The sequence below is a fragment of the Tursiops truncatus genome, chromosome 4 (genome assembly GCF_011762595.2).
Source record: "Tursiops truncatus isolate mTurTru1 chromosome 4, mTurTru1.mat.Y, whole genome shotgun sequence".
NCBI lineage: Eukaryota > Metazoa > Chordata > Mammalia > Artiodactyla > Delphinidae > Tursiops > Tursiops truncatus.
Genome location: NC_047037.1, coordinates 58,227,187 through 58,240,888, shown reverse-complemented (window position 1 = coordinate 58,240,888; position 13,702 = coordinate 58,227,187). Strand labels below are relative to the sequence as shown.

The 13,702-nt window shown below is 40.1% G+C and overlaps 1 pseudogene; it reads left to right on the top strand.

Moving 5' to 3' along the window:
• Positions 1 to 5,370: 5,370 nt before the first annotated feature.
• LOC101319091 (elongation factor 1-alpha 2 pseudogene) lies at positions 5,371 to 12,976 on the top strand (annotated as a pseudogene).
• Positions 12,977 to 13,702: the final 726 nt, after the last annotated feature.

The window sequence follows — 13,702 nt, the reverse complement described above, 5'->3', positions numbered from 1 at the left end:
CATAAAAATGGCAAATACAGTTCAAGATTTTTCTTATAGGGCTTTCATATCCACAGTTGTCTTTTTAAAGACCAGAATCAAAATAGGTAATGTCAAGAACAACTAGAGTACCATATACACACTGAAAAACAGCAAAAGTGAAGGAAAGTTAAATTGCCATCCCAAAGTCTCCTTCACTGAGAACTTACCATCTACCATCTTCCATCTAGTCCTATGTCAAAAGATCCAAATAACATCCATTGGAAGATGGTTCCTTCTTAGCGTAATATAGAACCCTATGGCGCAAAACTTGAAAGGTCATTTATACCTACCAGGGCCCTTCCCCAAGTTTACTCTTATTAGATACCCTCCATAACAAGCTTCTCAAACTTTAATGTATATATGGATCACCTGGACATCTTGTCAAACTGTGGATTCTTATTGAGTAGGTCTGGGGCCTTAGACAGACTTTCTAACAAGCTTCCAGATGATGCCAATCCATGGACCACACTTTGAAGAGCAAGGATTTGTTTACAACAGCCCCACCAGTTGATCATCAAGCCTGATCTTGAACTTAGGAGGCCAATAACAGAGAAAATCCTAACTCCAAAAAAGAATACAATGTTCGTGTACCTAGTGAAATCTTAATTTTCAGGTTCTTTCTGGAAACAGTGCCTCAACCATGGGAAACTTTAGCGGTCAGTTTAAAAAATTTTTACACTATTAAGCAAAATTACTGAAAAATGATTGCTAAATCTCAACCTACTGAAGTCAATAAAAAATGGATTCCTTCTTACTAATAGTCTACAAAGTTCAAAAATAATTGGATCTTCATACAAACCATGGCTTCTGTGATAGTCTAAGGACATATTCCCTTCTTACCACTGTGTCTACATGACTCCACTTAAATACTGAAAAAGAGAGAACCATCATGTCTGTAGCACAGACTCTGCAGCTGTAGCCCAGCCCCTTAAAAAAAACTATAAGATTTTTCACACAGCTCTGGTATATTTTGACCATGCCGACAGAAACATGTCGTAAGTCTGTTATTTTATAAAGAAATAAGGAGGATGACATTAAGTTAGTGGATTCACTACTTTTCCCTGAGACAAGAAACATATCCTCCCATTACCTGAAAAATTCAAAGAACTTTCAGTTCCCAGAAGATTCAGATGCATGACCTTAAAGCCAGACTTATAAAAGCACCATTAATTCATGATTATAGTTTGCAGATAATCCAAATCCTCCATTTTACATCAGTGGTTTTGCTTCATCCTATTTTATGGCTATCCAGTCCTCTACCCAGCAAAGAAAAATGAAACTCAATAGTTTTAAACAATGAGTTATTTTTTTCTTGTTCCTTTTTTAATGGAAGTAGAGTTGATTTACAATGTTGTGTCAATCTCTGCTGCACAGCCAAGTGACTCAGTTATCCATTATGGCTTATCCAAGGAGACTGGATATAAAACCAAGAACTAATATGTGATCCTGATGTCACTGAATGATTTTGTGGTCACCTTAAATATTCAGAATATTAACAACAGGCAGTGCTTGGGCTTCAAGCAATCGAAGAGAATCCTCAACCAATCAGAATGGACACCATGCATAAGCCATGAGCACGGCCACACAGGTGCACGCTAGCCAGACTGGCCTGCCTTTGAACAACAGAAAGACAGAAATCCCCATGGACGGTGTAGTGCCATAGGGCAGTTTTATCATGGGTAGACTTAGACCAGGAAAGACTTGTACTCAGAATAGGGATAAATGTGTAGTTTCCTCCAGAGTGAAGTTCCTTGGGAAACAACATTGATGTCAATCATATTTAACACATTTATAAATGTTCAAGAAGCCCAAATTTATTCAACGTGAAAACTCCAAATTTGTAGCTAAGAAAAAGGGTAAAATATAGGTATGAAAATCAAACCAATTTGTACAAGTGGATAGAAAAGTAATAAATAGTCTTCAACTTAGTAAGTATAAGGTAATATATTTTATGATACATGACATAGGTATAAAATGAACAGCCCTGAACTATCAGCTTCAGGCAGAGAAAGTACATGCCTAGGAGTCACTGTTAGTTCCCCAAGGAAACTGACTGAATCGTCTATTGGGGTTGAAAAGTGAAGAAAACATAAATGTATAAAGAAGAATATTAGACACTTACATGTGGAATCTAAGAAACAAAGCAAGCAAACAAAACAAAAGAAGACTCATAGATATGGAGAACAATTAGTCAATGCCAGAGGTTGGGGAGTGGGGTGGGGGCAAAATAGGTAAAGAGGATTAAAAGGTGCAAACCTCCAGTTATATAATAAGTTGTGAGCAAAAAAGGAGAAGAAATGGGGGGGGAGGTGAGGGGGAGGAAAAGAAGGGGAAGAAGAGGAAGAAGGAAGGGGGAAGAGGAGGAGGGGAGAGGGGAAAAGGGCAGAAGGAGGGGAAGAGAGGAAGGGGAAAGGGGAAGAGGAAGAAGAAGAAGAGTAGAAATCCAACTGAAATTAGCATTCTATATAACCTCAGTGCTTACACTTTTGAATGCCACAAGAGATTATGGTTGTCGCAAATCAAAAATGTTAACAAAGAAGCCAGAGAAGGCATAAGCAAGAGAAGAAATAGCAACTAACATGTTAGGGTGTTGCTATTTGAGTCATATTGAAACATTGGCCTCTTCATCCTGGAAAGGCAACTGCTTAATAGGGAACTTGATTAAAATGTATACAATTAAAAATGATCTGGGTAACGTGGTCACAGGCTTGTTCCCCAGTAGAATGGTGGAACATCCTTTGAAACTTTAGTAAAATAAGTTTAGGACACTAAAAGGAAGAAGTGGTTAGCAAATTTATGGAACTCAATTTCACCAGTATCATCTCCCCCAACTTCCCTCCCACAAGAGTTAACACAGGAAGGAAATAAAGACTTCAGGTAGGAGTTCATTCCTCTATTCAGTACCAAGCACCAGGCTAAAAGCTGAGACAATGATGACGAGTAAAACATACATGGTTCCTGCTCTGTTGAGAGTCAACTGGCTTAGTTGACCGAATGGAGTGACAGATAAATACCCTAAAAATCACACCAATAATGTAAAATTATAACTGAAGTTAAAACTCTGAAGAAGAGGCACATGGTCCTATCACAGTGTCTAGCAGTGGGCTTTGACCTAACTAGAAGAAGGTGACTGTTTGGAAGTGTGCTGATATCTTAGAGATGGGTATAATTTGAACTAGCTGGTTAAAAAGCAATAAATGGCTACTAAATAAAGCCATACTATTCTTTAATGTTCAGGGTACACTAAAGCATCCCATTTAACCAATATTATGCCCACTTCAGTGGAAGGTACGTGAAGGACAGACTACTGGAATTTCCAATGACAACAGACACTGGAAGAATGACACAGAAGTCTGATGCCAAAGAAAAATTCTTCAGCTATAAATAATATAGAATTAATTGGCATCTCTTAAATGGAGGTACCTAGTGAAAATATCACTTTGAATGATGCGCACTGCCTCCCAGGATATAGCTGGCCCATTTGAAAGGTGAGAAATCTATACCAAGAGTGGTTATATAAGTTGCCCCACATTATAAAGCACAGAATCAGCTGACTTCTTCCAAAATTCACTGAAAAGGGAAATTAATAAAAAATTTATATGGCCATCGTTGCACTCTCTAGTTTGATTTATATCATAATTAGTTCTGAAATACCTACTTGCTTCCAGAGTATGAAGTTGTGGTAGATCATGTTTTTCATTTGTGCATCCGTAGCAGAAAGCACGGGGCCATGCTCATAGCAGGCAATCAATAGATGTTTGTTGACTTGAAAGACAACAGTTAAGGCTTTAATTTATAACACCAGTCACTGACTGACAATCATTATCTACTTCATTTGTGTTGGTGAACACTGACATTTAAGAATGTTCTGTTGATACATATACCAGGAACCTCCCAAACAGGAACACAGCCCTGCTCTCAAGCTTGACAGGGCTGTCTTTAACATCTGACGCTCTCAATCCCAGAAAATCCTCCTTCTTGCCAAACATAGTCATTATGTCCAAATGCACATTTTGAGGCACTAAAATGTTGACTTTGAAGTTCAACAAAAGCCATTTTACTTCCTTTATTTCTATTTTCTCTTTAAAGACACCATTCTGCAGTTAGCAAAATTCTACTCAGATTGGTAACTGCTCTCCTGATCTCCAGTCTTGTACATCCCTATCCTATACTACTCCATGAGGGGGTGGGAAACTGCTCTGAGAATTTCTTCCTGAAAGCTAGGGCTTTCGATATTTACACTGTATTACATAAAATATATTTTTATGAATGTGAGATCTAGTATACGTACACAGTAGAAATTCTCTTAAATAACCTTCCCTTATTCATTTTACCAGCATAACTAATGCTTTTCAGTCCCATATACTGTAGTTGATACCTAAGACATACTTAACAGTCACAGCTAGTAAATCATTCCCTAGAAAATCCAAACGCAACTGCATCTTCAGTTGCATTGTAGGCTTACCAAGCATTGGCTAAATTTGTTTCCAAACCTCTTCATTTCAGTTGTACTTGCTATTGCGAGTCTGTAATTTTAATTAGTATTAATGTATACCTGATGAAATATGAGTGAGAAAACAAAAAGATGTGGTCTAAAAAATACAATGAATGCTTTGTAATAAGAGCAAGTAACTGAAAAGTAATTTTTGTTGAATTGGTTGTGGGAGACATAACTGCGAAAGACTGGAAAAAGTTATAAAAGTCTGGAAGTTTTTGCCTTGAGATTTCTTCAGACGTGAATTTAAGTTTTAGCTTCAGTGTACACAGATCAAAACTAGAAATATTATACAATATATTATGGATGTGGTTTATGTAAAAGAAACAAGAGAGAACTTTAATCAATGGATCCATATTCAAAGAAAATACATGAACCTACATTAAAAAACTGGTGAATGAATATCTTGTACATGTTCTCAGTTAAATAAAAGATTTCAGTTATGTAAGTACCATTTTTAATGAATCTGTTCTTTCACGGACTTTTTCAATTAATCAACTACCTAAAGATCCCATTCACAAGAAATCAAAGCTACTGTATTTTGGTTCTGAATATGTTGATTTTACCTTCTTCCATGAAAAATTCAAACCAATAAAAAGACCATTTTTTCTTTTATTTTTCAGAAATTTCTCTTTCACAGCATCACTCCATTTATTTGGGTCAGAGTTTTGCAAACTGCCACCCACCTTGTTGCTCAGACCAAAACCTACGAGTTGTCCTTAATCCACTGCTTTTCCTCATCACTTATATCTAATCCATCAACAAATATTGTTAATTCTGCTTCTAAAATATATTATAAATCATTTCACATCTCTTCACTGGATTATAAAAGGCAAGGTAGAGAAAGGTTCAAAATGAAGAGGGAGATGGGATTGGTCATGAATGGCCTTGTAGGTCATGGTAAGTAGTTTGAATTTTGTTCCAAATATGATGAGAAACTATTAGATTATCCTAACTGTCACGTGACGAAATAATTATGAGAGGGTCCAGAAATGGGAACATGGGAAAAATAGTGGGCTACACGAAATTAATCCACAATGGTGGCTTTCATGGGGTAGTAAATTTAGTAAAAATTAATTACACTTGGCATATATTCTAAAGATTGAGTCAACAGAACCTACTGAATGTGGGGAGTATAAATGAAAGAGAAATGGAAATGCACGCAGCCTAGGTGTTTTAACCCTACATCTGGTTGAAAAGAGGGGCCATTTAATGAGAATGAAGAGAGGGTAGAAGAACAAGTTTGGTGGTATAGGTGGAGAAGCAAGGGTAAGGACATGTAGAATCAAGAACTCTGTTGCTAAATTGAGTTATTAAATAAGCAATTCGTTTTTTTTCGGAAGGAGCTTCAAGATGGCAGAAGAGTAAGCTGCGGAGATCACCTTCCTCCCCACAGATACATCAGAAATACATCTACACGTGGAACAACTCCTACAGAACACCTACTGAACGCTGGCAGAAGATCTCAGACCTCCCATAAAGCAAGAAACTCCCCACGTACCTGGGTAGGGCAAAAGAAAAAAAGAATAAACAGAGACAAAATGATAGGGACGGGACCTGCACCAGTGGGAGGGAGCCGTGAAGGAGGAAAGGATTCCACACACTAAAAGCCCCTTCGTGGGCGGAGACTGCGGGTGGCAGAGGGGGGAAGCTTCATAGCCGTGGAGGAGAGCGCAGCAACAGGGGTGCAGAGGGCAAAGCAGAGAGATTCCCGCACAGAGGATCAGAGCCAACCGGCACTCACCAGCCCGAGAGGCTTGTCTGCTCACCCGCTGGGGCGGGCAGGGGCTGGGAGCTGAGGCTCGGGCTTCGGGTAGGATCCCAGGGAGAGGACTGGGGTTGGCGGCGTGAACACAGCCTGAAGGGGTTAGTGTGCCACGGCTAGCCGTGAGGGAGTCCGGGAAAAGGTCTAGAGCTGCCAAAGAGTCAAGAGACTTCTTGCCTCTTTCTTTCCTGGTGCGCAAGGAAAGGGGATTCAGAGCGCCGCTTAAAGGAGCTCCAGAGACTGGCGCGAGCCGCGGCTATCAGTGTGGCGCCCAGAAGCGGGCATGAGACGCTCAGGCTGCTGCTGCCGCCACCAAGAAGCCTGTGTGCGAGCACAGGTCACTATCCACACCTCCCCTCCCGGGAGCCTATGCAGCCCGCCACTGCCAGGGTCCCGTGATCCAGAGACAACTTCCCCGGGAGAACGCACAGCGCGCCTCAGGCTGGTGCAACGTCACACGGGCCTCTGCCTCCGCAGGCTCACCCCACATCCATACCCCTCCTCCCCCAGGCCTGAGTGAACCTGAGCCCCCGAATCAACTGCTCCTTTAACCCCGGCCTGTCTGAGCGAAGAACAGACGCCCTCTGGCGACCTACACACAGAGGCGGGGCCAAATCCAAAGCTGAACCCTGGGAGCTGTGCAAACAAAGAAGAGAAAGGGAAATTTCTCCCAGCAGCCTCAGGAACAGTGGATTAAATCTCCACAATCAACTTGATGTACCCTGCATCTGTGGAATACCTGAATAGACAGTGAATCATCCCAAATTGAGGAGGTGGACTTCGGGAGCAACGATATATATATATATATATATATATATATATATATATATATGTACACACACATATATTTTTTTCCCCTTTTTCTCTTTTTGTGAGTGTGTTTGAGTATGCTTCTGTGTGTGATTTTGTCTGTATACCTTTGCTTTTGCCATTTGTCTTGGGTTCTGTCTGGCCTTTTTTTTTTTTTTTACTTAAATTTTTTTTCTTAAGTACATTTTATTTATTTTAATAACTTTATTTTATCTTCTTTCTTTCTTTCTCTTTCTTTCTTTCTTTCTTTCTTCCTTTCCTTCTTTTTCTTTCTTTCTCTTTTTTCTCCCTTTTATTCTGAGCCTTGTGGAGGACAGGCTCTTGGTGCTCCAGCAAGGCATCAGGGCTGTGCCACTGAGGTGGGAGAGCCAAGTTCAGGACACTGGTGCACAAGAGACCTCCCATCTCCACGTAATATCAAACAGCGAAAATCTCCCAGAGATCTCCATCTCAACGCCAAGACCCAGCTCCACTCAATGACCAGCAAGCTACAGTGCTGGACACCCTATTGCAAACAACTAGCAAGACAGGAACACGACCCCATCCATTAGCAGAGAGGCTGTCTAAAAGCATAATAAGGCCACAGACACCACAAAACACACCACCAGACATGGACCTGCCCACCAGAAAGACAAGATCCAGCCTCATCCACCAGAACACAGGCACTAGTCCCCTCTACCAGGAAGCCTACACAACCCACGGAACCAACCTTAGCCACTGGGGACAGACACCAAAAACAACAGGAACTACAAACCCGCAGCCTGCGAAAAGGAGACCCCAAACACAGTAAGCTAAGCAAAATGAGAAGACAGAGAAACACACGGCAGATGAAGGAGCAAGATAAAAACCCACCAGACCTAACAAATGAAGAAGAAATAGGCAGTCTACCTGAAGAAGAATTCAGAATAATGATAGTAGAGATGACCCAAAATCTTGAAAATGGAATGGAGAAAATACAAGAAACGTTTAACAAGGACCTAGAAGAACTAAAGGGCAAACAAACAGTGATGAACAACACAACAAATGCAATTAAAAATTCTCTAGAAGGGATCAATAGCAGAATAACTGAGGCAGAAGAACGGATAAGTGACCTGGAAGATAAAATAGTGGAAATAACTACTGTAGAGCAGAATAAAGAAAAAAGAATGAAAAGAATTGAGGACAGTCTCAGAGACCTCTGGAACAATGTTAAACGCACCAACATTCGAATTATAGGGGTCCCAGAAGAAGAAGACAAAAAAAAGGGACTGAGAAAATATTTGAAGAGATTATAGTTGAAAACTTCCCTAATATAAGAAAGGAAATAGTTATTCAAGTCCAGGAAGCACAGAGAGTCCCATACAGGAAAAATCCAAGGAGAAAGATGCCAAGACACATATTAATCAAACTATCAAAAATTAAATACAAAGAACACATATTAAAAGCAGCAAGGGAAAAACAACAAACAACACATAAGGGAATCCCCATAAGGTTAACAGCTGATCTTTCAACAGAAACTCTGCAAGACAGAAGGGAGTGGCAGGACACATATAAAGTGATGAAGGAGAAAAACCTACAATCAAGATTACTCTACCCAGCAAGGATCTCATTCAGATTTAACAGAGAAATTAAAACATTTACAGAGAAGCAAAAGCTAAGAGAATTCAGCACCACCAAACCAGCTTTACAACAAATGCTAAAGGAACTTCTCCAGGCAGAAAACACAAGAGAAGAAAAACACCTACAATAATAAACCCAAAACAATTAAGAAACTGGTAATAAGAACATACATATCGATAATTACCTTAAATGTAAAAGGATTAAATGCTCCAACCAAAAGACATCGATTGGCTGAATGGATACAAAAACAAGACCCATATATATGCTGTCAACAAGAGACCTACTTCAGACCTAGGGACACATACAGATTGAAAGTGAAAGGATGGAAAAAGATATTCCATGGAAATCCAAAGAAAGCTGGAGTAGCAATTCTCATACCAGACAAAAAAGACTTTAAATCAAAGACTATTAGAAGAGACAAAGAAGGACACTACATAATGATCAAGGGATCAATCCAAGAAGAAGGTATAACAATTGTAAATATTTATGCATCCAACATAGCAGCACCTCAATACATAAGGCAAGTACTAACAGCCATAAAAGGGGAAATCGACAGTAAACATACAATCATAGTAGGGGACTTTAACACCCCACTTTCACCAATGGACAGATCATCCAAAATGAAAATAAATAAGGAAGTACAAGCTTTAAATGATACATTAAACAAGATGGACTTAATTGATATTTTTAGAACATTCCATCCAAAAACAACAGAACACGCTTTCTTCTCAAGTGCTCATGGAACATTCTCCAGGATAGATCATATTTTGGGTCACAAATCAAGCCTTGGTAAATTAAAGAAAATTGAAATCGTATCAAGTATCTTTTCTGACCACAACGCTACACAACCTTCCGAGACTGAATCAGGAAGAAATAGAAAATATGAACAGACCAATCACAAGCACTGAAATTTGAAACTGTGATTAAAAATCTTCCAACAAACAAAAGCCCAGGACCAGATGGCTTCACAGGTGAATTCTATCAAACATTTAGAGAAGAGCTAACACCTATCCTTCTCAAACTCTTCCAAAATACAGGAGAGGGAGGAACACTCCCAAACTCATTTAACGAGGCCACCATCACTCTGATACCAAAACCAGACAAAGATGTTCACAAAGAAAGAAAACTACAGGCTAATATCACTGATGAACACAGATGCAAAAATCCTCAAGAAAATACTAGCAAACAGAATCCAACAGCACATTAGAAGGATCATACACTATGATCAAGTGGGGTTTATCCCAGGAATGCAAGGATTCTTCAGTATATGCAAATCAATCAACATGATACACCATATTAACAAATTGAAGGAGAAAATCCATATGATCATCTCAATAGATGCAGAGAAAGCTTTCAACAAAATTCAACATCCATTTATGATAAAAACCTGCCAGAAAGTAGGCATAGAGGGAAATTTCCTCAACATAATAATGTCCATATAAGACAAACCCACAGCCAACATCGTCCTCAATGGTGAAAAACTGAAACCATTTCCATTAAGATCAAGAACAAGACAAAGTTGCCCACTCTCACCACTATTATTCAACATAGTTTTGGAAGTTTTAGCCACAGCAATCAGAGAAGAAAAAAGTAAAAGGAATCCAGATTGGAAAAGAAGAAGTAAAACTGTTCACTGTTTGCAGATGACATGATACTATACATAGAGAATCCTCAAGATGCTACCAGAAAACTACTAGGGCTAATCAATGAATTTGGTAAAGTAGCAGGATACAAAATTAATGCACAGAAATCTCTTGCATACCTATACACTAACGATGAAAAATCTGAAAGTGAAATTAAGAAAATGCTCCCATTTACCACTGCAACAAAGAGAATAAAGTATCTAGGAATAAACCTACCTAAGGAGACAAAGGACCTGTATGCAGAAAATTATAAGACACTGATAAAATAAAGATGACATAAACAGATGGAGAGATATATCATGTTCTTGTATTGGAAGGATCAACATTGTGAAAATGGCTCTACTACCCAAAGCAATCTACAGATTCAATGTAATCCCTATCAAACTACCAATGGCATTTTTCACAGAACTAGAACAAAAAATTTCACAATTTGTATGGAAACACAAAAGACCCCAAATAGCCAAAGCAATCTTGACAAAGAAAAACAGAGCTGGAGGAATTGGGCTCCCTGACTTCAGACTATACTACAAAGCTATAGTAATCAAGACAGTATGGTACTGCCACAAAACCAGAAAGATAGATCAATGGAACAGGATAGAAAGCCCAGAGATAAACCCACACACATATGGTCACCTTATCTTTGATAAAGGGGGCAAGAATATACAGTGGAGAAAAGACAGTCCCTTCAATAAGTGGTGCTGGCAAAACTGGACAGCTACATGTAAAAGAATAAAATTAGAACACTCCCTCACCCCATACACAAAAATAAACCTAAAATGGATTAAATACCTAAATGTAAGGCCAGACACCATCAAACTCTTAAGAGGAAAAAATAAGCAGAACACTTTATGACATAAATCAGAGCAAGATCCTTTTTGACCCACCTCTTAGAGAAATGGAAATAAAAACAAAAATAAACAAATGGGACCTAATGAAACTTCAAAGGTTTTGCACAGCAAAGGAAACCATAAACAAGAGCAAAAGAAAACACTCAGAATGGGAGATAATATTTGCAAATGAAGCAACTGACAAAGGATTAATCTCCAAAACATACAAGCAACTCATGCAGCTCAATATCAAAAAAACAAACAACCCAATCCAAAACTGGGCAGAAGACCTAAATAGACATTTCTCCGAAGAAGATATACAGATTGCCAGCAGACACATGAAAGAATGCTCAACATCATTAATCATTAGAGAAATGCAAATCAAAACTACAATGACATATCATCTCACAGTGGTCAGAATGGCCATCATCAAAAAATCTACAAACAGTAAATGCTGGAGAGGGTTTGGAGAAGAGGGAACCCTCTTGTACTGCTGGTGGGCATGTAAATTGATACAGCCACTATGGAGAACAATATGGAGGTTCCTTAAAAAGCTAAAAGTAGAGCTACCATATGACCAAGCAATCCCACTACTGGGCATATACCCTGAGAAAACCATAATTCAAAAAGAGTCATGTGGGCTTCCCTGGTGGCGCAGTGGTTGAGAGTCCGCCTGCCGATGCAGGGAACGTGGGTTCGTGCCCCGGTCCGGGAGGATCCCACATGGTGCGGAGCGGCTGGGCCCGTGAGCCACGGCCACTGAGCCTGCACGTCTGGAGCCTGTGCTCCGCAACAGGAGAGGCCACAACAGTGAGAGGCCCGCGTACCGCAAAAAAAAAAAAAAAAAAGAATGGGAGGTAGGAAAGGGAAGCATCAATAATACACAATACCTGCTTCACAGCTGCTGCAGCAGCTCTTGCTAATATCTGGATCAGCAATGACTCTAATGAATCTACCATTACGGGCAAAAAGAAGACCCATATCAATATTATCATCATTGGCCATGTGGACTCTGGCAAGTCCACCACCACTGGGTATCTCATCTACAAGTGTGGGGGTACTGACAAGAGAACCATGAGAAGTTCAAGAAGGAAGCAGCAGAGATGAGCAAGGGCTCCATCAAGTTTGCCTGGGTGCTAGACAAAATGAAGGCGGAAAGGAAATGTGGCATCACCATGACATCTCCTTATGGAAGTTTGAGACAACCAAATATTACATCACCATAATTGATGCCACAGGGACTTCATCAAAAACATCATCACTGGCCCATCCCAGGTGACTGTGCCACGCTCATCGTGGCCAGCAGCACGGGCATGTTTGAAGCAGGCATCTCCAAGAATAGGCAGACCTGTGGAGAATATGCTACTGGCCTACATGCTGGGTGTGAAGCCACTCATCACGGCTGTCAACAAGATGGACTCCAACAAACCCACCCACAGCACCCAATGCTTCCATCAAGGGAGTGAGAGCCTACATCAAGAAGATCGGCTACAACTTGGCAGTCATGGTCTTTGTGCCATTTTGGGCTAGCATAGCCCAGCATCCACATGCCTGATCCAGGAGCTGGAAGGTCAAGAGAAAGGAGGGAAATGCCACAGGGATGAGTGTCCTGGAAGCTCTGGGCTCCATTCTCCCTCCCACTCAACTGGTCAACGAGCCCCTGAGGCTGCCTCTACAAGGTGTGCACATGATTGGGAGCATTGGCTCTGTGCCTGTGGGCTGTGTGGAGACCAGCTTCCTGAAACCTGGGATGGAGGTCACCTTTGACAACCCCAAGGCCCTGAAGTCAGGCGATACAGCCATTGTGCAGATGTAAGGATGGTCCCCAGCAAGGCCATGTGTGTGGAGATGTTCTCTGAGTACCCAGCTCTAGGCCATTTTGCTGTGCGGGACGTGAGACAAACAGTGGCCACTGGAGTCATCAAGGCTGTGGATGAGAAGTCATCCTGCAGGCAAGGTCACCAAGTCGGCAGTAAAGCCGAGCAAGAAATGAAGCATGTCCCCTGCAGTTTCCTCAGCAATCTCCACTATAAAAATTACCCAACATTCGATGTATTTATTAAGATTAATAAAACATAACTAGCCGTCAAAAAAAAAAAGACCACTCGTTGCATGTGGCTGTCCAGTCTTCTCAACACCATTTACTGAAGAGACTATCCTTTCCCTCTTGAATAATCTTGGCTATTTTGTTATAAATTAATTTAGCATTAAATATATATCATTTAAATTTGTTAAGAAAATAGAACTTAAATGTTTTCACACACACACCCCCAAATAAAATATGTTAGATGATGGATATGCTAATTAGATGGCAGGAAATCCTTTCACTATGTATATGCATATCAAATCACCACAATGTACACTTTAAATATCTTACAACTTTACATGTCAATTATACTTCAATAAAGCTGACATTAAAGAATCAACAACTCACAGATGAATGGATAAAGAAGGTGTGGCACATATATACAATGGAATATTACTCAGCCATAAAAAGAAATGAAATTAAGTTATTTGTAGTGAGGTGGATGGACCTAGAGTC